The sequence below is a fragment of the Psammomys obesus genome, unplaced genomic scaffold (assembly GCF_907164565.1).
Source record: "Psammomys obesus unplaced genomic scaffold, mPsaObe1.curated_primary_1811, whole genome shotgun sequence".
NCBI lineage: Eukaryota > Metazoa > Chordata > Mammalia > Rodentia > Muridae > Psammomys > Psammomys obesus.
In genome coordinates this window covers 9,275,366-9,298,371 of record NW_026590677.1, presented here as the reverse complement: position 1 = coordinate 9,298,371, position 23,006 = coordinate 9,275,366, and the positions used below count along the sequence as shown (strand labels likewise).

Genomic DNA, 23,006 nt, shown 5'->3' with positions numbered 1-23,006 from the left:
TGTGTGTGTGTGTGTGTGTGTGTGTGTGTGTGTGTGTGTGTGTGTGTAGGTCTAAAAAATTCAACACACTGGAATATATCCTAAGTTTTAACACCTAATCCTGGTTTAATTTCTGTGAAGGTCAGATATGAACCTATTTTTTTAATATTTCTAGAGATAAAAAATGAAGGATAATTGTCTGTATTTGTAATTTAGGAAGGGGGAAGCAATGTCTTTTAGTTTCTTGAAATGTGCCACTTTAATTTAGAAGATTTTTGAAGTTCTATGTAACTGTTTTTAATTCACAGATCTCCCCTAGCTATTATATCATCTATGAATACTTCTCTCAGTGGAGATCTTCACAGTGCAATTGGACCAAATCCTTTGGAAACATTATGTATCTCAAATGCCCTGTGGAATACACACTTAATCAGGTGATGGCTTGGAATTTTCCAGTATCTGCTAAGAAGGGTGAGTTTGGGACATGTTATATTGGCACCAAAGCAAGAAATCGTTCTTCCTGTCTGAATGGTAACTTTGAGAGTCAAAATCATCTCCCATAGTTTCTGACATATCTATTGATGTATACATATCTATTGATGTTCCACAGTTGGCCTATTATGACCAGTGTTACAGTGAACATTGGAGTACAGGTACCTGTTGGAGTCCCCAAGTTCTTTTGCATATGCCTTTAGAAGTGGAATTGCTTGGCGATGTGATAATAATTCTCTCTGAATTTTGAGGAACTGTGAAACTGATTTTCACACTGGATGTAACATTTTACATTCCCATCATCAGCACACAATTATTTGAATTGTCTACATCCTTTAAAATACTTGTTTTTTTCCTCTACCTTTTAAGCATTCTTTTTAAAAGAAATACATAAAAAAGTGATTTTATATTTTAAGGGACTGACATGCTGTATTTTGATATATGTATTGTTTTTGTACTTTTCAAGTGGGGTTAAACACATTCATCTCAAGCATTTACCTCTTCTTGGTGCTAAAAACTTTGAAAGTCTTTTCTTCCATGTTTTTGAAATATTGTGCATTATTGTTATCTATAGTTACCTACTATACAGGAATATGCCAGAACTTCCAATTCCTAATGAAACTTAGTAACCATTTATTAGCTTTTCCCCTACAATCTCCCTAGTCTTTTATAACAGTCATTCTACTCTCAGCTTCTTTGAGAGCAGCCTTTTCAGGATGCATATGCATGTAGATGATAAGGCATTTTGCCTTTCTGTCCTTGTTTATTTCACTTAACATAGTGATCTCCAGTTCTAGTTCTTATGTTAGGAATGGCAGAATGGCATACTTTTTGACTGAATAGTATTATATCCTGTATCTGTACTAAAACTTTATCTAGTCATTAATTTTTGGATACTTAGATTCCCCCCCCCATTTCTAAACTATTGACAATTATGGTACTACATTGAGTATGTGAATACACATCGCTCTTTAGCATGATGATTTTATTTCCTTTGGAAATATACCTAATAGTAGGATTCTTAGATCATATGGTAGTTGTATTTTTATATTTTTAGGATCCTCCTTACTGTCTCCCATAGTTGGTATATTAATTTGCATTTGCGTGAACAGGGTAAATTTTTTTTTCTCCATACCTTCACAGCACCTCTTCTTGTTAGTCTTTTTGGTAATAGCTATGCTCATGGGTGTAAGGTGGCATCTTATTATGCTCGCCAAATATGTTCCACACCATTTACTTTTATTGCTAAAAGTAAATGGTGTGGAACATTTTTTCATTACCTGTTGTCCATTTGTATGTTTGTCTTCTTTTGTTAAATGCCTGTTTAAGTATAGTGTTATTTTTCTTTTTTATTGTAGTCATTTGGAGAATTTTCTAATTTTTTTTTGTTTTTGTTTTTTTGTTTTTGTTTTTGTTTTTTTTTTGTAGCTCCTGATATAGTCTGAATAGCAAACCCTTTTCAAATGTATGAATTGCAAGTATTTCTACCATTTAATAGACTGCACTCTGTGGTTCCCTTTACTGCGTAGAAACTTTAGTTTGATGTAACCCCATTTTATTTTTGCTTTTATTTCTTGCACTTTTATGATCCTGTACAAAATTTCCTGTCAGCCCCTATGTTCTCAAGCATTTTTTTTCAGTTTTCTTCTAGTAGTTTCATAGTTTTAAGTATTATATTTAGTTCTTTAATATATTTTGAGTTGCTTTTTTATAACTGGTGAGTAATAGTTGATTTTTATAATTTCCAAGAGATTCTTTTGCTTGTGTCTGTAAGAATTCCCCAGCATCATTTATTACGATTACTATCCTTTGTTCAATATGTGTTCTTAGCAACTTTGTTGAAAAACAGTTGATTGTAGATTCATAGGCTTATTTCTAGGTGCTCTATTATTTGCATTTGGTCTGTGTGATTTTTATATCATACTATATTATTTTTTTAAATCACTTTAGCTTTGCAATTTGTTTTGAAGTCAGAAAATATAGTACCTTTTTTTTTGTTCTTTTATTCACTATTCATTTGTTTTCTTGTGGACTTTTGTGGTTCCATGTGATTTTATTACTGTATTTTTCTAGTACTGTATAGAGCATCTTTAGTATTTTTATAGGGATTGAATCACATTTGTAAATCACTTTTACTTGCACATTTTAACAGTGCTGATTCTTCCAATCCATGGATACAGATACAGAGTATCTTCTCATATTTTTACATCCTCCTCTATTTTCTTTCATTAGTGTTTTATAAATCTCATATAGAGAGCTTTCACATATTTGCTTAAGTTAGTTTTTAATAATTTCACTTTTGTAGGTGTTGCAAATAGAAATGCTTTCTTGATTTTTATTTCAGGTAATTTTGCACACTAATTTTACGTTCTTCAACTTTGCAGAATGTACTTGTTCATGTTAGTAGGGTTTTTTTTTTTTTTTTTTTTTTTTTTGGTGGAGTTCTTGGGGGTTTTCCATATAGAAGATCATGTTATCTCCAAACAGTAATGGTTTAACATCTTTTTTAAGCAGAATGAATGCTTATTTGTTTCTCTGTCCTTTTTATTCTTGCTAGGACTTCTAGAACCATATTAAATAAGAGTGGTGAAAGAGAGCATCTCTCTCTTGTTCTAGGTCTTGGAAGTCTTTTCATCTTGTTTCCTTTAACTTAAAAATGAGCTCCCAGCTTATTCTAAAGATCTTACTATGCTGCAGTATCTTCCTTTTATTCCCAACTTATTAGTACTGTTTCATGAAAGGGTGTTGAATTTTATCAAATTATTTTCCACATTGATGTGATCATTTGGTTTACAGTCCTTCATTTTGTTGGTGTCTTTTGTCAGTTTATTAATTTGAATGCATTGAACCATCTTGCATTTGTGGAATGAGTCTTACGTGGTCATAGAAAATATGCTGTAGAGTTTAGTTTGCTGCTCTTTTGATGAGGAATTTTTAATCTGTTGATCAAGCATATATTGACCTATAGTTTTTTTCTGAATGTTATTGTCTGGATAATGCTGACATAATAATGTACTGGCAGACATGGGTTTAAGCCAATAGAAAGTTTTTATTAGCTGGCAATAACCGCAGTGGGTATTTGGGATCCCAGTGTAGCTCTGAGCCTTTTTCAGGGTGAGCTTTTAAGCACAAAACCCATGCCTTGGGTAACATACTTCAGTTAAGAAGAACAGTTAGCCAGAAGTAGAACTTCAGAAGCCAGAAAGCCAGTACAATGGACTGTAATGGATTAGTCCTTTGTTATAGTTTCGGCTGGTGGTGCTGTCTACATGCTGAATTTTATAGCCTGAATGGTACTTCAATAATAGAGTCTGTTGTGCTAAGGTCTGGGGTCCTACTAAGATCTGGGTTCCTGTTACATTCCCCACTGGTCTTAGTGAATGTGTCAAACTGTAGACTCACCTTGCTCTAAAGACATGTGGTTCATCCTAAGGACCATTAACTTTACTGAACTGATACATAATAGTTTAAGATGCAGGGCCTTGCCACTAATTCAGTCGGAATGAGAATTAAAAGTCCAGCCAATGCTGATAGCAGAGTAACTAGCCAGGGGAACCAAGAAAACTAATTATGTGATATGTCTTTGTCTCTTCCTCTTTCTGAGGTTTTCCCCAACCATGGCAGAATTTTTTTTTTCTAATTATTGCTCATCAAGTAACTTAGACGCAACAGTTTTTTCCAAAAGCTGTGCATAGTCCTCCTTTGTATGTATAGTCTCAGAAGAACACACCTGGTTCTGAGCAACTCAGAACGTTTTGTGGATCCCAGAGGAGTAGCCTTGTCAAGGTCAGTTACCAGAGACCTTCCAGTTATCTCTGAAAGAATGATCTTTCCTTCTGATGATCTTCATCAACCTGTGGGTTTGAGCTGTCTATTTCTTCTTTACCATGTACTCTCAGGCAACACTGGGTTGAGGTATGTCATTAGAATATCAATAGGCCCCACTCGTCTTAGGACTGTTTGCAAGAGAGCCAGATCAGTGGCCTAGCAGTAGAAGACAATTCATAGGTGAAGCCAAATACCCTTTAAGAGGGCCAGTCTTGGGATGTTGGTTTCTGCCCATACCCCCAGGGAATCTTTGTCAATCTGAGAGCTAGCCCAACTATATTTTTTGATTGGAGGCAAGACTTTCAGTTAGGAGATATTCTTATGACAGAGGTCCAGGTGCCAAAACTTTTCTGGGTATCTGTAAGTCTAACATCAGAGAAGGTAATGATGACTCCCAGTATTTGCAAAAAGTCTCATCCCAATCAGTTCTCTGTTGTTAAACACTTTTTGTGCTACCTCCAGCAACTGAGATCTACCTCATACCTTTAAATTTTTCTAGCTTTTTCTTAATACATGGGGCCAACTGAGTGACAAAGGAAATCTTTTTTTAGCAGCTGACTTTAATCCTTATAAAAAAGACCTAGTGAAATTGTTTATAAAGTCTTGTCAGTGTTGGACAAAAGAGAAATATGTTTTGTCGTGGCTGTATTACCCAGTGGTTATTGCCCTGCCTGGCCCAGGGGTGGTTTTTCAACTTTTTTTTTTTTTTTTTTTACAGAGAATGGTGAGGTTTGAGTTTTACAATTATATAGATCATTGGCTAAAAAGGTGACATGAATTGTGAAAGAAGGAGCGGAACTTCTTTTACATTTCCCTGAGACTGCTTAGAGCAGGCAAGGGAGTGGAGGGAATGCACACCTCAGAGAACTACTGCTACCTCCTTGTGTGCATTCCACTAAGATGATAGGGTGTTGTTCCTTGTCTGGTGAGATCCTGGACTGTCCCAGGAATCAGCTGTAGTTGTGTATGTTCCTATCACTGGGCTGCTAGTAGTAACAGATGTGGGAAATAGATGTGCCCATTCTCAGTCAGAAAAGAGTGAAGCACTGGAGGCAAAGGAGCTCAGAACTCTAGAACCTGAGTCAAGTAATACTGAGGGTCCACCCTGACTTGGGTGGGTATGGGTGGCTGCTTCATGAGTAGTCAGTAATGGAGGTTTGCTTGGAGCTCTGAATCTGAGAGAGGCAGAGATGGGAGCCTGGTTTTGTAAAGGCAGGCAAAATGGTTACTTCCAGAACAGCCAGTTGCTTGCTCTCACATATGGGCACTGCAGTGGACAGAGCAATGCTAGAAAGATTGCCGCTGGTGACAGGATGGTAAATGACAGAAGTTTGGAAGCTCTCAAGTGTGGGTGGAGTGGGTGTTTGTCCAGTGATGAATTCTTCTTTGGGGTAATGGGGAGCCCTTCCTTCCCCAGAATAAATGATGACTCTCAGCTGGTCATGGTGAAATAGATGATGCTGGTGCCTTTTATTTGGGGTGGAACAGGCACTTATAAACCACGGGCAATGGGAGGGGTTTTGAGGGCGATTGTGTTAGCACAGCTGTATCATAAGAAGGGTAACACAGTACTTAATTACCCATGGATGGGGGAAGAGCTCCAAGTATGGTCAAAGGTCATTGGTTGAAAGCCAAGACACCAAGACATCTCATTAGCATAGGGTGGATATTTCTAATCCCCAGGTGCTAGCTAGCTAAATAGGTTTCTTATCAGGAAAGTGTTGGGCCTGTAATCTCCCTGAGTGCTATGTGATGCTCCTTAGAGGCTCTGGGGTTCCCCAGATCAGGCAAAGAGGGAATCCTGCTGAGAAAGGGAGTCTTTCATCTTGTACCTAGCTCAAAGGCTATCTGGAAATGCCCGATTTCAACCTGAATAGTAGGGTCTCACAAGAGCAGTCCCTAGATGAGAGGTTCAGGCCCTCTCTGACTCCACACAGGTACTGGGACTCACTAGGGATGAGCCAGGACAATGAGCAATGAAACAATTGAGTGCTTGAGGAGTGGAACAAGTGGAGGTTTTATTTTTGGAGGGTCAGGATCAGGGGTGTTCCCTGAATGACCTGGCAGACCAGACTCAAAAGGATTCGGATCCCAAAAGTTACAGAAACACAAAGAATCTCTCTCTCTCTCTCCCTCTCTCTCCTCTCTCCCCTCTCCCCCTCAAGGCACACAGTAAACACAACCAGGGTGGCCACCACACATTCATAATCCACTGATGTTCCACATGGATCCTAGATCAGCAGCCATGTCAGACCACTCCTATGAGTCCAAACAGAAATCTCCTTAACCAGAATTAACTCTGGAGATGACAGACCAGACAGCTTTCTAATTTGTTTCTTTGGGGGTGCAGGTGTCAGATTCTTCCAAAGTGGTAGATTACTGCAGTTCATCAAAGGGATTCCTAGGTCCTGGAACATCTCAGGTTATGCACATTCTAGAAGCCCCTTGCCTACCCTATTCTTCACTCCAAGGGACTCTGAGATCCCTGGTGGCATGAGGTCTGGTCTCTGGGAATTTGGTGGAACCTCCAGAAATGTTGTAGGCTATCCACTAGAGGAGACTTGGCTTTAAGCCAATGGAAATCTTTATTAGCTGCCTGGCAACTACACTGAGTGTTTAGGATCTCAGTAACACTGAGCCTTTCTCAGGGTGATCTTTTAAGCACAAAAACCACGTCCTAGGTTGACATACTTCAGTTAACAAGGACAGTTATTCAGAAGCAGAACTACAGAAGCCAAAAGGCAAGTTAGTACATTTAGAGACTTTCCCAGAACTATGGACTTTGATGGATTGGGCTTTTGTTTTCATTTTAGCAGGTCACGCTGTCTACATGCTAGGCTTTACAACCTGAATGTCACTTCCATCAGCTGTGCTAAGGTCTGGGGGCCTGTTACAATAATGTCATCACAAAAATTCCTTCCTCTTGTACGTTTTGAAATAAAAAGGTGAATTGCCATGAATTCTTGAACCATTTCATGGAATGTAATAATCATCTGATATGTAATATGACTATAATAGTCACCTAGGCTTTTTTTTTTATGGGAGGCTGTTTGTTAGTAATTCAGTCTCTACTCATCTATTCTTTTTTTGTTTTCCATTATTTCATCATGCGAAGGTGTATACGTCTACAAATTGTTCCATTTATTCTAGATTATCAAATTTGTTGGCATATATTTGTTCCTGATACTTTTAATGATCCATGTTATTTCTGTGGTGTGAGTTGTAATGCTTTCCTTTTTGCTTTTGATAGTATTTGAAAATTCTCTTCCGTAGTTGAAATAAAGGTTAGTCCATTTTGTTTTATTTTTAATGAGCCAACTCTTTTTCATTGGTCTTTTTCACTTTATATCAATTTATACTCTAATACTTATTGTTGTTTCTTTGTGCTAATTTGTACTTTGATTTATTATTTCTCATCTAGCTTAGGTGAGTAGTTAGCTGTCTATTTACATTCTTTCTGGTTTTTAAAATAGATTTTTCTGTATTTTATTGGCTTTGGTTACTACAAACCTCCTTAATACTGTTTTTCCCATATCTCATAGATACCATTATCTAGACATGGTTTCAAGAAGTATTTTAATTTCCTTCTTGAAATCTTCCTTGACCTAGTGGTTGCTCAGGTGGTATTCTGAAATTTCAATATATTTGTACAGTTCCTAAAGTTTTTTTTCTTGTCATTGATTTCTAATTTTACTAAATATGATAAGAAAAGATACTCTATATGATTTTAGTTCTTAAAAATTTTGTCAAGGCTTCTTTTTGCAGTGCTTGGGATTGAACCCAGGGTCTTACTCTTGTTAGGCCAGTAGTCTACCACTAAAGGCACACTAAGACACGTGTGGGTGTTGTTGTGTTTGTTCTTAGACAAGTTATTTTTTAGCGTAGTGTCGCCTGAAATTTATTAAGTAGCTGCAGATGATCTTGATTTCTTGATCCTTTATTTTCAATTCATTTTCTGAATGTTTGTAATTAGAGGGTTGTGCCACCATGCCTGGTTATGCAGTGCTGAGGATCAAACAGGCATTCACTCTATCCATTCAACTAACTGCATCTCCATTTCTGAGGCTTTTTTTTTGTGTCTTATCTATCAATATATTGTGGATAATTTTCTATATGCTGTTGAGAAAAATATTGTATATTCAAAAGCTGTAAGGTAGAGTTTTCTGGCAATAACTCTTAGATAAATCTGATCTAGTGTGCATTTTAGCTCTGTCTCATTTTCTTTTGCCAGAATCTAAGGTTTGTACTGTTTGCCCTCTACCACGTTTGTCTAAGACAGAGATTGTAGATTTCCTCAAGGCCAGTCCTGTGGAAAATACAGGAGAATTTCATGTTTTAAATCTATATCTTCAGGAGTTTAATCATTGTAACTTTTCTAATGCAACAAAAGGAATTGCAGTGTGATATTGGGGCAGCAGAAAGCCCAGGGCTAGGCAAGATCCCCAGAGACATGTTCTCTTGGAATGTAGATCCTGGGGCTGGAGAGGTGACTCAGTGGTTAAGAACTCTTGGTACTCCTGCAGAACCTACTGGGCTCAGTTCCCAGCACCCACATGGCCAGTCACAGCCCTGTGTCACTATCTTCTGGCTTCCACCGCCACTGTGTGCACTTACATGCTTGTAGGCACAACACCCATATGCATAAAATTAAAAAATAAAGGACATCCAAACCTCAGCTCTTAGCCTTGTGGAGTCAGCACCTACAATTTCTTTTCAAACATACTACTTACTTTCTCTTCAGTTTACTTGTTATGAACTGAAAAGAGGAAGATTTATAGTGACTCTGTCTATTGAATATAGAATACCTTATGAATAGGATGGGTCATTAAAGCTTAGGTAGAGAATAGAAAAGTGGTAGTGCTTTCCTGGTTTGGCTGTCTGTTTCTAAAAGTAAAGAGTTAAAGTTTCATGTTGGTGTACTGTTTTTTTTTCTCATGTTAAGACCCTTGATATTTACTTTATGTATTTGGGTACTAAATATTATTTTCTGTTTTGGAAGTAATCATTTCATCATGGTTTAAAGACCTTTCTTGTGCTTTGATTTAAAGTCTTTTATTTAATAAAATGCTACTTTTACTTTTTATGGATTTAGTGTGTAAAGAATATTCTATTTCATACTTTTCCTTTCAGTCCACGCGTATACTTAGAACTGAAGTGGGTTTGGGACAATGGATAACTAGTTGGGCCCTGGTACTTTTTAATCCATACAGTAACTCTTTCTTTTAATTGGATAATTTAACTTTTTTATGTTCAAAGTAATACTGACAAACCTTTGGTGCAGCCATTTTATGACTTGTTTTCTACTTTTGTTGTAATTCCTTTCTTTCTCTATCATGGTATTGCTCTGTAGTTGTGATTTATTGTAGTAGTGTATTTGTGATTCCTTGTTTATTTTTGTTCCGTATGGATTTTTGATTTGTGGGTAGCTTGAGACTTTAGAAATAGTGCCTTTTGATTAAAACAAGGCATTTTAAGTGGTATCAATTTAACATGATCATAAAGATAACAGTAGAAATAAAGAAAGCAAGAGAAACTATATTAATGTGAAAATTACAATTATGATCTATTTTCCCATTTTCAGTTTTTTTTTAGCAAACATTTAAATCATATATTGCCATTATGTTACAGATATGAATTACACACTATAAAAAACAGTGGCACTTGTTACAATGGGAAGTTATGTGTAGACATGTGACCAACTCAGGGATATAATATAGTCATTAAAGAAAAAGTCAAGAATTCTTAAAAAAGTCAGAAGTTCGTAGTGCTTGTAGTTATAACATTTTGTTTCCTTAGATTTTTATTACACAAATCCCAATAGATAATATACTCATTGCTACAGATTGCTATCGATAAAACCAAATCATTCAAAATTATTAAATTAGTTGCATATTTTAAACTACTCTTGATGAAGACAAATAAATTTTAGCATTTATAAGGCAGCAGAGATTTGGTTTAGGGACTCTCAGCTATTCTATAATGTTGGCATGATTATTAAACATAGCCTTCCATGTTTTCCCCGTCAGCACACACAACTGTTTATGTTGTTGTGATCTGGGGCACTGTCCCTTTCAAGAGCTGGTCCTTGCACTGCTACGCAGATGCCTGCTTACTCATCTCATAGTTGATAAGCCTCCCTGAATGAGCTGAGCTACTTTATTTGTTACATGGCATGCAAACAGAAGCCTGTTTCAAGGCTGTGCCTTGTAGATAAATCTCATGAATATAAAAAAATAACAACAAAGGGCAAAAGTCATGTGCCCACTAATAATCTCTGGAGATTTCTTCATGTCATTGATAACAGTAGTGGGGAGACCCCAGTTAGCAACTGGGTCCCAGAAGTGCATACTCATAAAACAGTCTCAGAAGTCCTTGTTCAGGATATAGTCCGCTGCTTTGCATGCTGGCACTCCAGCCATGGCCATGACATTTGAAATGAAGCAGTTATTCAGACAGATTACCTCAATTTTTGATATATCATTTTATACTTTTTTTAAATTTGTTATCCCTAGTCATGTGTGTGTTTTCATTTAAATTATTTTGTTTTCAGTATTTTACTAAAGATATAAATGGTTTATTTATCGTTGTTACAGATTAGAGCATTTTGAGTTTATTTTTATAATTATATGAGTTTTTAAATTTCCAGTTTTTAAAATTAAAATTTTATACATACTTAATATATATTAATCACACTCACCCCTATTGTCTCCTGTCTTTCTACTAACCCTGTTTTACCCCTCCACTTTCTTACAAATCTTTCTCACATTCATGTCTACTAGTTTTGTTTTGCAGCTCTCTAAGTTTAACCTGCACCATGGGTGTGGAGCTATCTGCTGGACCCTAGGGGCCTCATCAGTCACCATACAACTGAAGACAGTGACTCCCCTTTTGCCAGAGTCTATCAATGAGTGCCTCACTCATCCATGACTGATTTTTCACAGGGCTAGTCTTGTGCAGGCCCCGTTCAGGTAACCATAGTTGTTTACATTCATGACTGCAGTGGTTTTGTAGAGCCCAGAGGATGACATTTCACAGTTCTTTACCTTATCTTCTGTTTCCTACTGCTACCTGACCCATCTTCCAAAATGTTCTCTGAATCTTAGAAGGTATGGTATAAATGTCTTTCTTATTCAGGGCTCAACTATCACTTATTCTGCAAAGAGAAGCTTTTGTTACCAAGATTGAAGAGTATTTTTGGCTATAGGTGTAAACATTAATATTTAGAAGGCAATTTGATTCTACATCAATTTAGTTAAATACCAGTGATTGGTATTGGTATTGGACATATGACTTCCTCACATATGGGTTGTTAATTGGACTTAGCCTACTAGGTATGAGTTCCCACCTATAGAGTGGGCCTTAGATCCAATCATAAGGAATCATAATGTTTTATACCTTTCCAGGTTTTCTTTTTGCTCATAAATATTTTTTTCTGTCCAGTTTGAAGAAATGTCTCTACCATTTCTTGTATAGTAGGTCTGATAAAAATACGTTTTCTCAACTTTTGTTTGTCTGGGCATACCTTTAATCTCTCCTTTATTTCAAAGAATAGCTTAGCCAAACTAGTAGTCATGATTGACAGTTGCTGACAGCTTTTATTTTATTATTATTACTATACTATTATTATTTATAATTTATTTACTTTGAATCCCAGCCGTAGCCCCTTTCCTTCATCTTCTCCTGGTCCCACCCTCCATCTCTCCTCACCCCTATGCCCCTCTCCTAGTCCACTGACAGGAGAGGTCCTCCTCCCCTACTGACCCTAGCCTATCAGGTCTCATCATAACTGTCAGGGTCCTCTTTTTCTGTGACCTAGTAAGGCCACCCTGCCAACATCTATAGTCCTAAAGAAGCTAAACAACAAGGAGGACCGTAGGGAAGAAGCTCAGTCCTCATTCAGAAGGGCAAACAAGATCGACATTGGAACTTGAAAAGACAGGGAACAGGATAGGAGCCTACCACAGAGGACCACTACTATAAAATCACTACTATAAAAATCTGTTACCACCATCTGCTTACATATATGGATTCTTCTTAAGTATTTTGCTAGACAAATTGGCACACCTCTTTGAGTTTTTTTTTTTTTCTTTTGTCTGGAGCATTGAATATCTTTTTTTTTTTCTTTTACTTGTAGGAGCTTGATTTTAAGATGTATTTGGATGATTAACAGAGTTAACTCTGGAAGGAAGGTAGCCTTTGACCTTCCTGTATTTGGATAGTGTATCCTTGTATGTAGGTTTGGGAGGTTTCTGTTATTGCTTCTTTGAATAAGTTTTATACCCATTTATCATTCTTAAGACCTACTTGAACCTCATTATTCCAAATAATGTTTTTTTAAAATGTCTTAATGTTCCATCATTCCAGCATTGTTTTCATTTCTCTTCATTGTTTTTCTTCTCTACATTTTCATTCCAACTGTATTTTCAAATAGCCTGTCTTCGAGCTCACTAACTCTTCCTTCTGTTTAAGCTACCCTGCTATCGGTGCCTTCTTTCTGGTTTTTAATTTCATTAACTATATTTTGCAACTCAAAAATTTCTCTTTGGCAATTCTGAATTACTTCCATCTCTTATGTTTCTCACTGGATTACTGACATATTTCTGTATGTTTTCTTCCTGTCATTGAGATTCCTTAAAACAGCTCTTTTGAATCTGCGTCTGAGACATGCAGATATTGGTTGCTCCATAGATGTTTTCTGGCATCTTATGTTTAACCATTAGGTGTGGTCACAGTTTTCTGAAAGCTCTTTTTTTCCAAGTCTTAAAAAATGCATGCATGCACTGATACAAATGGATGTGTGTGTGTGTCACACACATACACACACAGTAAGTTAAGATGTGCATTATAGAAAAAGTATACAAAGACAGAACAAAATCATCCACAGTCACAATCAGTTTGGTTGAACATGTCCTTGTTGGCATATGATGATATTTGCACATTAAAAGACTGAGTATTTATTCATATCTCCATAATCTTACTTTATGTCTTTTTAGATATCCTAAGCAGTCTGTTCATTTTCTCTGAGCCTGTGGTACCTTCCACCATTTTAGCACTTTATAGTGATGAACACCAGTGCATTTTCAGTGTTTTAGCAGTAAAGGGTGACGCCAACTCCAGTTTGTCCTAAATCTGTAGTTGTTGGATTTGTTTAGAATGAACTGGAGGAGTGCCTAAAATTAGCAGTCTGTCCCTACAAGTCTGTGTCAGGAGCCAGGGTAGTAGTCCCAGATATCACGTCCACATCATTACTCTTGTGTTCAAACACCATGGTATTCTATTCTGATTAGAGGAAAATTACTATGCAAGGACCATCTCTATCTCCTGTGCAGTTAACTACAGTGATTTGTCACCTAGGTCCTTTTTTTATCTCTCTTGAAAAATCTCTCTCTCTCTCTCTCTCTCTCTCTCTCTCTCTGTTGTACTGTCTGGATTAGGGAAGGAACGCAGTTGCCTGCCCTGTGGCCACCAGTGTGTCACATTGCTTGTTCTCACTCACAGTCCACCAGCCACTCAGACCTGCCCAATATAGGAATAGACTTCAGGTGCATACTACTGTATGGGTTGCTTACTACTGAGGTAAACTGGTCCTTGAATACTGTAATCAGCCACAGGCTAAGTTTGTCAGAGTAGAAATTCAGTTGGTGGGCCACAAGTCTTTACTATGTTGTGTGTATGGCCTCTGGTTTATGGATACAGTTTGTAAGGATTTGTCTAGTTCCCAGCCTAGCACTAAATATTAGCAAGGCAAAATATTTGGCTTACTTACCTGCTCTTACCCCACATCTGGGAGGAATAGTTCCCATTGCTGTCACCCAACATTAGAGGAAGGGTGATGCAAATGGTCTCTTTGTTGCCTAGGCTGATGCTAAGCTGAGATACACCCAAGTCTCACAGCTGCAAGACCTGCACAGTCTTAGGCATGCTTTGGTTGCACAGACCCATGCTTTGTTTTTCTTTAATACAGGAGGTCTAAGTCTAATCTACTTGAGCATAAATGAGTCTATCTGTTGCCCACATATGCCTAGAGGCTCCATTGTGTGAGTGCCTGGAGATGGTGGCCTTTGGGATCTGCTTAGTGCATGGTCTCATTGTTGTGGACTCAGCTAATTAGACTCCAAGGCAAAGATTTGTACTCATTTTTATAGCTTATTCTACAGAGGATATAGTCTTCTTAATTTTTGATAGCCATACACTTAGTATGTGGTACAATCTCTTGTGGTTCGAATTTGAACTTCCCTAAATATTAATGATGTTGAACAACTTTGTATGCATATTGGCTATTTTCATATGTTTTTTGTAATAAAGGCCATTTTGTTTATTTCATTTTTGATATAGGGACCTTTTCTATCAGTGATGCCTTTGAATTCACTGTGAATCTGGAGGTAACCTTGAACTTCTGGTTCTTCTGCTATTACTTCTCAACGGTTAAGATCACAGAGTACTATCCCCTGATTTAGGATCTCTGTCCATTTTTAAAAATGGATTTTTGTCGTTGTTGTTGTTGCAGTATAGGAGTTCTTTTTATACCCTAGATACAAGCCCTGGTACACACCACAGTACACTCATAAATGGAGGTCAGAGGACACCTTGATCAGTTCTCTCCTTCCACTGTGTATGTCCTAGAGATCAAAATCAGGTTATCAGGCTTCACAGCAAATACCCTTATTCACTGAGCCATGTCACAGGCCAAATGTTTTTTTTCTTTATTAATTAATTAATTTAATCACTTTATAGCCTGATCACAGCTCCCTCCCTCCTCTCCTCCCAGTCTCACTCTCCTATCCACTTTCCCCCCTCCCCTCCTACCCTTCTCCTGAGAGAAGGGGAGGCCCCTATGGGTACCAACCCACCCTGGCACATCAAATCTCAGCAGGACTAAACACATCCTCTCTAACTGAGACCAGATAAGGCAGCCCAGCTATGGGAAAAGGATCCAGAAGAGGACAACGGAGTCAGAGACAGCCCCTACTCCAATTGTTAAAGGGTCCATATGATAACCAAGCTACACATCTGCTACATATGTTTAGGGGATCTAGGTCCAGCCCATGCACACTCTTTGGTTGTTGGCTTAGTCTCTGTGAGCCCCCCACGGGCCCAGGCTAGTTTATACTGCAGGTCTTCTTGTGGTGTCCTTGACTACTCTGGCTCCTTCTATCCTTCCTCCCACTCTTCCACAAAACTCCCCAAGCTCAGCCTATTGTTTGGTTGTAGGTATCTGCATCTGTTTCCATCAGCTGCTAGATGAAGCCTCTGAAAAGAGAGCTATGCTAGCCTTCTATCTGCAAGCATGACAAGGTATCATTAATACTGTCAGGGTTTGGCTTTCTCCCATAGGGTGGGTTTCTAGTTTGGCCAGTCATTGATTGGTCATGCCCTTAATCTCTGTCCCATCTTTATCCCTATACTTCTTGTGGGCAGGACAAATTTTGGGTTGAACTTTTTATGGGTGGGTTGTTGTCCCCCTCCCTCTATTAGAAGTCCCATCTGGGAACAATAGGTGGCAACTTGAGGCTACATATCCCCTGCTACTAGGAGTCTCAGTAGGGTCACCTTCATGGACTCCCAAGAGCCTCTCCTTTTCCAGAGATGCCTCACTGATTTCCATTCTTTCTCCTAATATTGCACCCCTCTTCTCCGCACACTTGCACACCTGATCCTCACCCTCACTTCCCTCCCCAACGTCTCTCCCACTCAGGTCTCTCCCTCCGTCTACTTCAGATGTTTATTTTATTTCCCCTTCTGGGTGAGATTCAAGCATCCTTCTTTGTACCCTCCTTGTTACTTAGCTTCTTTGGCTCTGTGGATTGTAGTATGGTTATCCTGTACTTTATGGCTAACACACACTTACAAGTGAGTATGTACCATGTGTGTCTTTCTGGGTCTGTGTTACCTCACTCAGAATGATATTTTCTAGTTCTATCCTATCTAGTTCTATTTTCTAGTTCTGTTCTATCATGCAAATTGCATGATGTCTTTGTTTTTAAAAGCTGAGTAGTACGTATTCCATTGTGTAAATAATGTACCACATTTTCTTTATCCAATCTTCAGTTGAGGGGCTATTACAAGTAATACTGCTCTGAACCACTAGTGACCTTGTGGTATGGTGGAGCATCTTTTGAGTATATACCCAGGAGTGGTATAGCTGGGTTTCAAGGTAGAACTATTCCCAATTTTTCTGAGAAAATGCAGGATTGATTTCCAAATTGGTTGTTCAAGTTTGCACTCCCACCAGCAGTGGAGGAGTGTTCCCCTTGCTCTACATCCTGGCCAGCATGTGCTGTCACTTGTATTTTTGATCTTAGTCATTCTGAGGGATATAAGATGGAATTTCAGAGTCGTTTTGATTTGCATTGCTCTGATTACTAAGGATGTTGAACATTTCTTGAAGTGCTTCTTGGCCATTAGAGATTACTCTGTTGAGAATTTTCTGTTTAGCTCTGTACCCCATTTTTAATTGGGTTATTTGGTTTGTTGGTGTTTAATTTCTTGAGTTCTTCATATATTTTGGACATTGGCGCTTTGTTGGGTGCAGGGTTGGTGAAGATCTTTTCCTATTCTATAGGCTGCTGTTCCTCATATTGATTGTGTCCTTTGCCTTGCAAAGCTTTTCAGTATCATAAGGTGCTACTAATTAATTGTTGATGAAAGTTTCAGTGTTAATGAGTCAAATTCATCTTTTTTTTTAAAGTCAATCACTGCATGATTGGACAGCATATATAAGAATTTATTGCTAAATCTAAGTCACAAGGGTTTATATCTGTATTTTCTTTTTTATTATTAATTTCATTTTTTATATTAATCACAGGTTATTTACTTTGTATCCCAGCCATAGCCACCTCCCTCATTCCATTGTGTAAAAGTACCACAATTTCTGTATCTATTCCTCCGTTGATGGACATCTGGGTTGTTTACAGGTACTGGCTTTTATGAATAAAGCTCCTACAAACACAGTTGAGCAAATGTCCTTGTTGTGTACTTGAGCTTCTTTTGGATATATGCCTCAGATTGGTATAGCTGGGTCTTGAGGAAACATTACTCCTAATTGTCAGAGAAAAGGCCAGATTGATTTCCAAAGTGGTTGTACAAGTTTACATTCCCACCATCAATGGAGGAGGGTTCCCAGTTCTCCACAACCTCTCCAGCATGTGTTGTCACTTGAGTTTTTAACCTTTGCCATTCTGATAGGTGTAGGGTGAAATCTCAGGATCGTTTTGATTTGCATCACGCTGATGGCTAAGCACGTTGAGCATCTCTTTAGGTGTTTCTCTGCCATTCTGTATTCCTCTACAGAGAATTCTCTTTTTAGCTCCGTACACCATTTTTTAATTGGATTGCTGGATTTATTGCTTTTTAATTTCTTTAGTTCTTTATATATTCTGGATATCAGCCCTTTGTCAAATAAAGGGTTGGGGGAGATACTTTCCCAATTTTGTAGGCTTTCGTTTTGTTCTGATGACAATGTCTTTTGTGTTACAGAAGCTTTTAAGTTTCATGAGGTCCCATTTCTCAATTGTTGCTCTTAGAGCCTGTGCTGTTGGTGTTCTGTTCAGGAATTTCTCTCCTGTGCCAATGAGTTCCAGGCACTTCCCCACTTTTTCTTCTAACCAATTTAGTGTATCTGGTTTTATGTTGAGGTCTTTGATTCACTTGGACTTTAGTTTTGTGCAGTGATAAATATGGATCTATTTTCATTTTTCTGCATGTAGACACCCAGTTGGACCAGCACCATTTGTTGAAGATGTTGTTTTTTTCCATTGAATGGTTTGGCTTCTTTGTCGAAAATCAAGTATTCATAGGTGTTTGGATTTATTTCTGGGTCTTCTATTCGGTTCCATTGATCCTCCTTTCTGTTTCTATGCCAATACCATGCAGTTTTTATTATTATTGCTCTGTAGTACAGCTTGAGATCGAGGATGGAGATGCCTCCAGATGATCTGTTGTTGTACAGGATCGTTTTGGAAATTCTGGGTTTTTTGTTTCTCTATATGAAGTTGAGAATTTTTCTTTCAAGTTCTGTAAAGAATTGTATTGGTATTTTGAGTATTTTCTTTTAAGAGTTTCATAGTTAGATAACTTATATTTCGGTTGTTGTTCCATATTGAATTAGTTTTTATGTTATACTGAAGGAGTTGGATGACTTCATTCTTTCGTATTTGGAAATTTACTTATTCTACCACAATATGTTGAACAGATTATTCTTTCTTCCATATACACACTTGAAACCCTGACCAAACCAACTGACCATGGACATATATGTTTACGGATTCTGAATTCTTCTCTGTCTGTCCGTAACACTAATTCTGGCTAGCACTATAATATTTTTGAGTTTTTATTTGTTTGTTTGCTTTTTGAGACAGTCCCATGTGGCCCAGGTGATCCTCAGACTTGCTATGTAGTTGAGGCCTACTTTGAATTACTGACCCACTTGCATCTACCTCCTAAATGCTATAATTACGAGCATACCCTTTTTATAATAAGTTTTTAAATTAGTAAAGGAAAATGCTCCCTTTTGTTCTGTTGCTTGAAGAATATCTTTATTAATTTGAATCAATTTTGTGAAAATTTAATAATCTGCCTTTTAAAAACCTTTGTCTTGCACAGCTGCTCGGTGGCTATAAATGCACATATGCAAGATCAAGCCAGATGAAGTCCCAGCATGGAAAGGGGAAGTGGGCATTAATTCCCATCCCTTGCTGAAGAGTTGTTGGTAATTGATAGCTGCTGGGAGAGGAAGGGCTTTCTGTATTGATGAAGTCCCTGATACATGACCACCTTCTGATGTATGGCCACTCACCCAAGAATATATAGGCAACTGAAATTGGAGTTGACATATTTTGTTTTGTTTTGTTTAAATGAGCACATAAAGTTGAATAGCTATAGAATTGGGAGGGGGTAGATCTGGGAGGAGTTAGGAGAAAGGTGAATATGATTAAAATACAATGTATGAAATTCTCAAAAAATTAATAAAAACATTAAAGAAAATATCATTTATTCTTTGTCAATTTCCTTTTGACAACTTAAGACTATTTTAAGTTGAAATAGATTCTTTTCTTATAAAATACATCCTAACCACAGTTTATGTTTCCTCCACTCTTCCTAGCTTCCCACTATCTCCCCACTCTTCCAGATCCACAGAAACAGAACTTCTGTTTTCCTTCAGAAAAAGGCAAGCCTCCAGGAAACAACAGCCAAATAGGACAAAAAAAGATACAATAAGACAAGGCAAAAGGTCTCATATCAAGAGTGGACAAGGCAACCCAATAGGAGGAAAAGAGTCTCAAGAGCAAGAAAAAGAGTCCAAGTTAGGATTCCCACAAAAACATCAAGCTAACATCTATAACATATGCAGAGGACCTGGCATATACCATGCAGGCTCCATGCTTAAGTTGCCAGTGTCTGTGAGCCCATATGAACCCTGCTTATTGATTCAGTGAGGCATGTTCTTCTTGTATCCTCTATCCCCTCTGACTCCTACAATCATTCCTCCCTATCTTCCATGGTGTTCCCGAGCTCTGAGGAGCGGTACCTGATGGAGGCCTCTAATTTAGACTCTCTTTCCACTTAATGTTAGGCTGTGGATCTCTGCACCCGCTCCCATCTGCTACTCGAGGAAACCTTTCTGATGACAACTGCACAAAGCACCTATCTTTGAGTATAGCAGAATAGCATAGGAATCTTTCCTCCTCCTCCTCCTCCTCATTATTATTATTATTATTATTATTATTATTATTATTATTATTATTATTATTATTATTATGCTTCGACCCTAGGTCTCTGGTCTATCTAGTCTCCTGGTCCTGGCCATCCAGGCTTTGTAGGGCATGGCTTCCCTCTCATGGAGTGGTCCTCGAGTTAAACCCAAAATTGATTGGCCATTCCCACAAGTTCTGTGCCATCACTGTGCCAGCATATCTCATAGTCAGGATAGATTGTAGGTAGTGGGTTTTCTAGCTGAGTTGGTATCCAGATTTCTGTTTTGGTAACCTGTAGAATACCTTTTTGCACCAAATAAACTGGAACATATGGGTGAAGATTCCATGCAGGCACCTACTTCTCTGTGTTCAATGAGCTGTGTGGAAGTTGATCTTGGCAATGGGGGCCCACCGTTAGTTTTCAGAGAATGACCCTCTGAAGCTAGTATTAACCTGGGTTGTTGAGGAATCTCTATAAGGATCCCCTTTGCCTCAACTGAATGCAACCCAGTCCAGCCACTGGGAGCTTTGCCTGGCTACAAGAGATGGCCAGTTCATACTCCATATCCCCCATTACTAGGATTAAACTCATAGATCCAGGAAGTTTCCACTTGGTTTTTAATGAGCTTTCCAAGTGCTTCCCTTACATCTCTCTCCTCTGACTTGATTCCTCCTGCTTCTATCCCCCACCTGCCCATAGTCCACCTGCAGAATGACTTCTATTTTCCTTGGCCATGGAGATCCATGCATCTGTTATTTGACCCCTCTCTTTATGGAACATCTCTGGGTCTGTGGATTGTTGCTTCATTATAATTTACTTAAGTGAATACATACCATATTTATCTTTCTGGGTCTGAGTTACCTCAGGAGTTTTTCTCATTCCATCCATTTACCTACATATTTTTTAATGTCTGTGTAGTTAATACTCCATTGTGTAAATGTACCACATTTTCTTTATCCATTCCTTGGTTGAGGAACATCTAGGTTGTAGTTTCTGGCTATTATAAATAATGCCACAATGAACATGGTGGAACAAGTGTTCTTGTGATAGGATAGAGTAACCTTTGGGTATATGCCCAAGAATGCTATAACTGGGTCTTTAGGTAGATTGATTCTCAATTTTCTGAGGAACTTCCTTATTGATTTCTGAAGTGGCTGTACAAGTTTGTTTGTACTGCCACTAGCAATGGAGGAGTGTTCCCTTTGCTCCGCATTCTCACCACCATGAGTTTGTGTTACTGATCTTAGCCATTCTGACAGGTATAAGATGGAATCTTAGAGTCATTTTGATTTGTATTTCCATGATGGCTAAGGATGTTGAACATTTCTTTAAGTACTTCTTGGCTACTTGATGTTCCTCTATTGAGAATTCTGTTTAGACCTATATTCCATTTTTTGTAAAAAAAAACAAAACAACAACAATATATATTGTTTCCCTTCCATCCGTTCCCCTTCACCTTTGCTCTACCCTTACCCGCCATCCACTCTTCTTCCATTTCTGTTCAGAAAAGAGCAAAGATGGCATAACAAGTTATAATAAAACTGGCCACAAATCCTCATATCAGCGCTGAGCAAGAAAAACTGGTAGGAGGAAAAGGGTCCGAAGTGCAGATAAAAGAGTCAGAGAAACCTCCACTACCACTGTTAGGAGTCCTGCAAAAATACCAAGCTAACAACCATACCATTTGCAGACAACTAGCTCAGACCCATACAGGTTCCATGATTGCTGCTTCAGTTTCTGTGAGCCCCTGTGAGCCCTGCTTAGTTGATTCTGTAGGCTGTGTTTTCCTGGTGTCCTTGGCTCCTCTGGATCTTGCAGTTCTTCCTCCCCCTCTCCTGTGGTTTGTGAACTCCAAGGAAAGGACCTGATTAAGATATGTGTGTATACAATGTATCTTGATCTTATCCACTGGAATATTCCCCATTCCACCACTGCAAGCTCCCCAACATGTTCCTTACCCACATTCATGTCCTTTCCTCTTTTTCATGTATTCCACTGAATCCAGTTAGTGCTGCTTGCTGTAATGTTGACTGGTTTTATTGGCTTAATCTTGTGCAGGCAGCCAAAGCTACACTGATCGCATGAGTGCAACAGCCATGTTCTATTCAGAAAACAGTATTTCTCAGAGTTTTTCCCCATCAGTCAAGTCTTTTTGCCTCCTCTTCTTAGATGTTCCCTGAGCCCCAGGAGGAGGTTGATGTAGTTGTCACATTTAGAGTCAAGCACTCAATAGTCAAAGTCATATTTTGATGGGTTATAACTCTGCATGCCCTGCTTCCCACTGTGAAAAGGAATTTTTCTGGCCTATGTTAAGAGAAACTCTAATCTATTGTTATAAATTGAAATATTTGGAAGTCAATTTGACATTATCATTTAGCAAAATAATAACTGAAGGTTACATCCCATATCATAGTCAAAACAGTCATAAAATCACTTCCTGTGGAGTAGGCTTCCAGTCGAATCAGAAAGCAATTGGATGTCCCCAAAAACTTCATGCCATTGTTGTATTATGAGCACAGGTTGCCTGACAGATTGGTGTTGTAACATTTAGGGTTCACTGCAGGATATAATCAGCTTTTTGCTTACATCAGATAGTCACTGGGAGCTTGTGACATTTTTTAACAGGTTTCAACATATACCTTGAAACCTGGAAGGCCCAAGTTTGGTCCTTGGAACCCCTACTGGAGGGAGAAAATCCACCAACTCCTGAAAAACTGTCCTATGACCTCTATGTAAGTGCCATGCATTCCTGCACTCACATATACATATCATACACACATACATCATACATGCATGATAATGATGAAGGCAGTCATTAGGATTTTGACACAAATTACATTGAAACTGTAGATTGCTTTGGAGACAATACTATCTATATAATATTAAGTTGCCATTCTATGAACACAGAACATTTTCCAATTTATTTAGGGTTTTATAAATGGAGTCACTTTTATGAGACAGGGTCTCACTAAATAGCTTATCCTGGTCTGGACCTCTGCATAGCCTAGGCTGAT

General features: G+C 38.2%; 1 protein-coding gene and 1 pseudogene across 4 annotated transcripts in view; one reads left to right on the top strand and one right to left on the bottom strand.

Moving 5' to 3' along the window:
* Armcx5 (armadillo repeat containing X-linked 5) overlaps window positions 1-23,006 on the top strand; it is a 49,378-nt gene that overhangs the window by 5,516 nt on the left and 20,856 nt on the right. For 3 of the 4 annotated variants that reach the window (XR_008720228.1, XR_008720226.1, XR_008720225.1), the window contains one exon: window positions 288-450. The gene's annotated coding sequence lies outside the window, so the exon portion shown is untranslated. Of the gene's footprint in view, window positions 1-287; window positions 451-18,900; window positions 19,277-23,006 lie in introns of those variants that run through there. The other variant, XR_008720229.1, reaches the window with a different exon arrangement.
* On the bottom strand, window positions 10,393-10,691 carry LOC129677621 (mitochondrial pyruvate carrier 1-like; annotated as a pseudogene).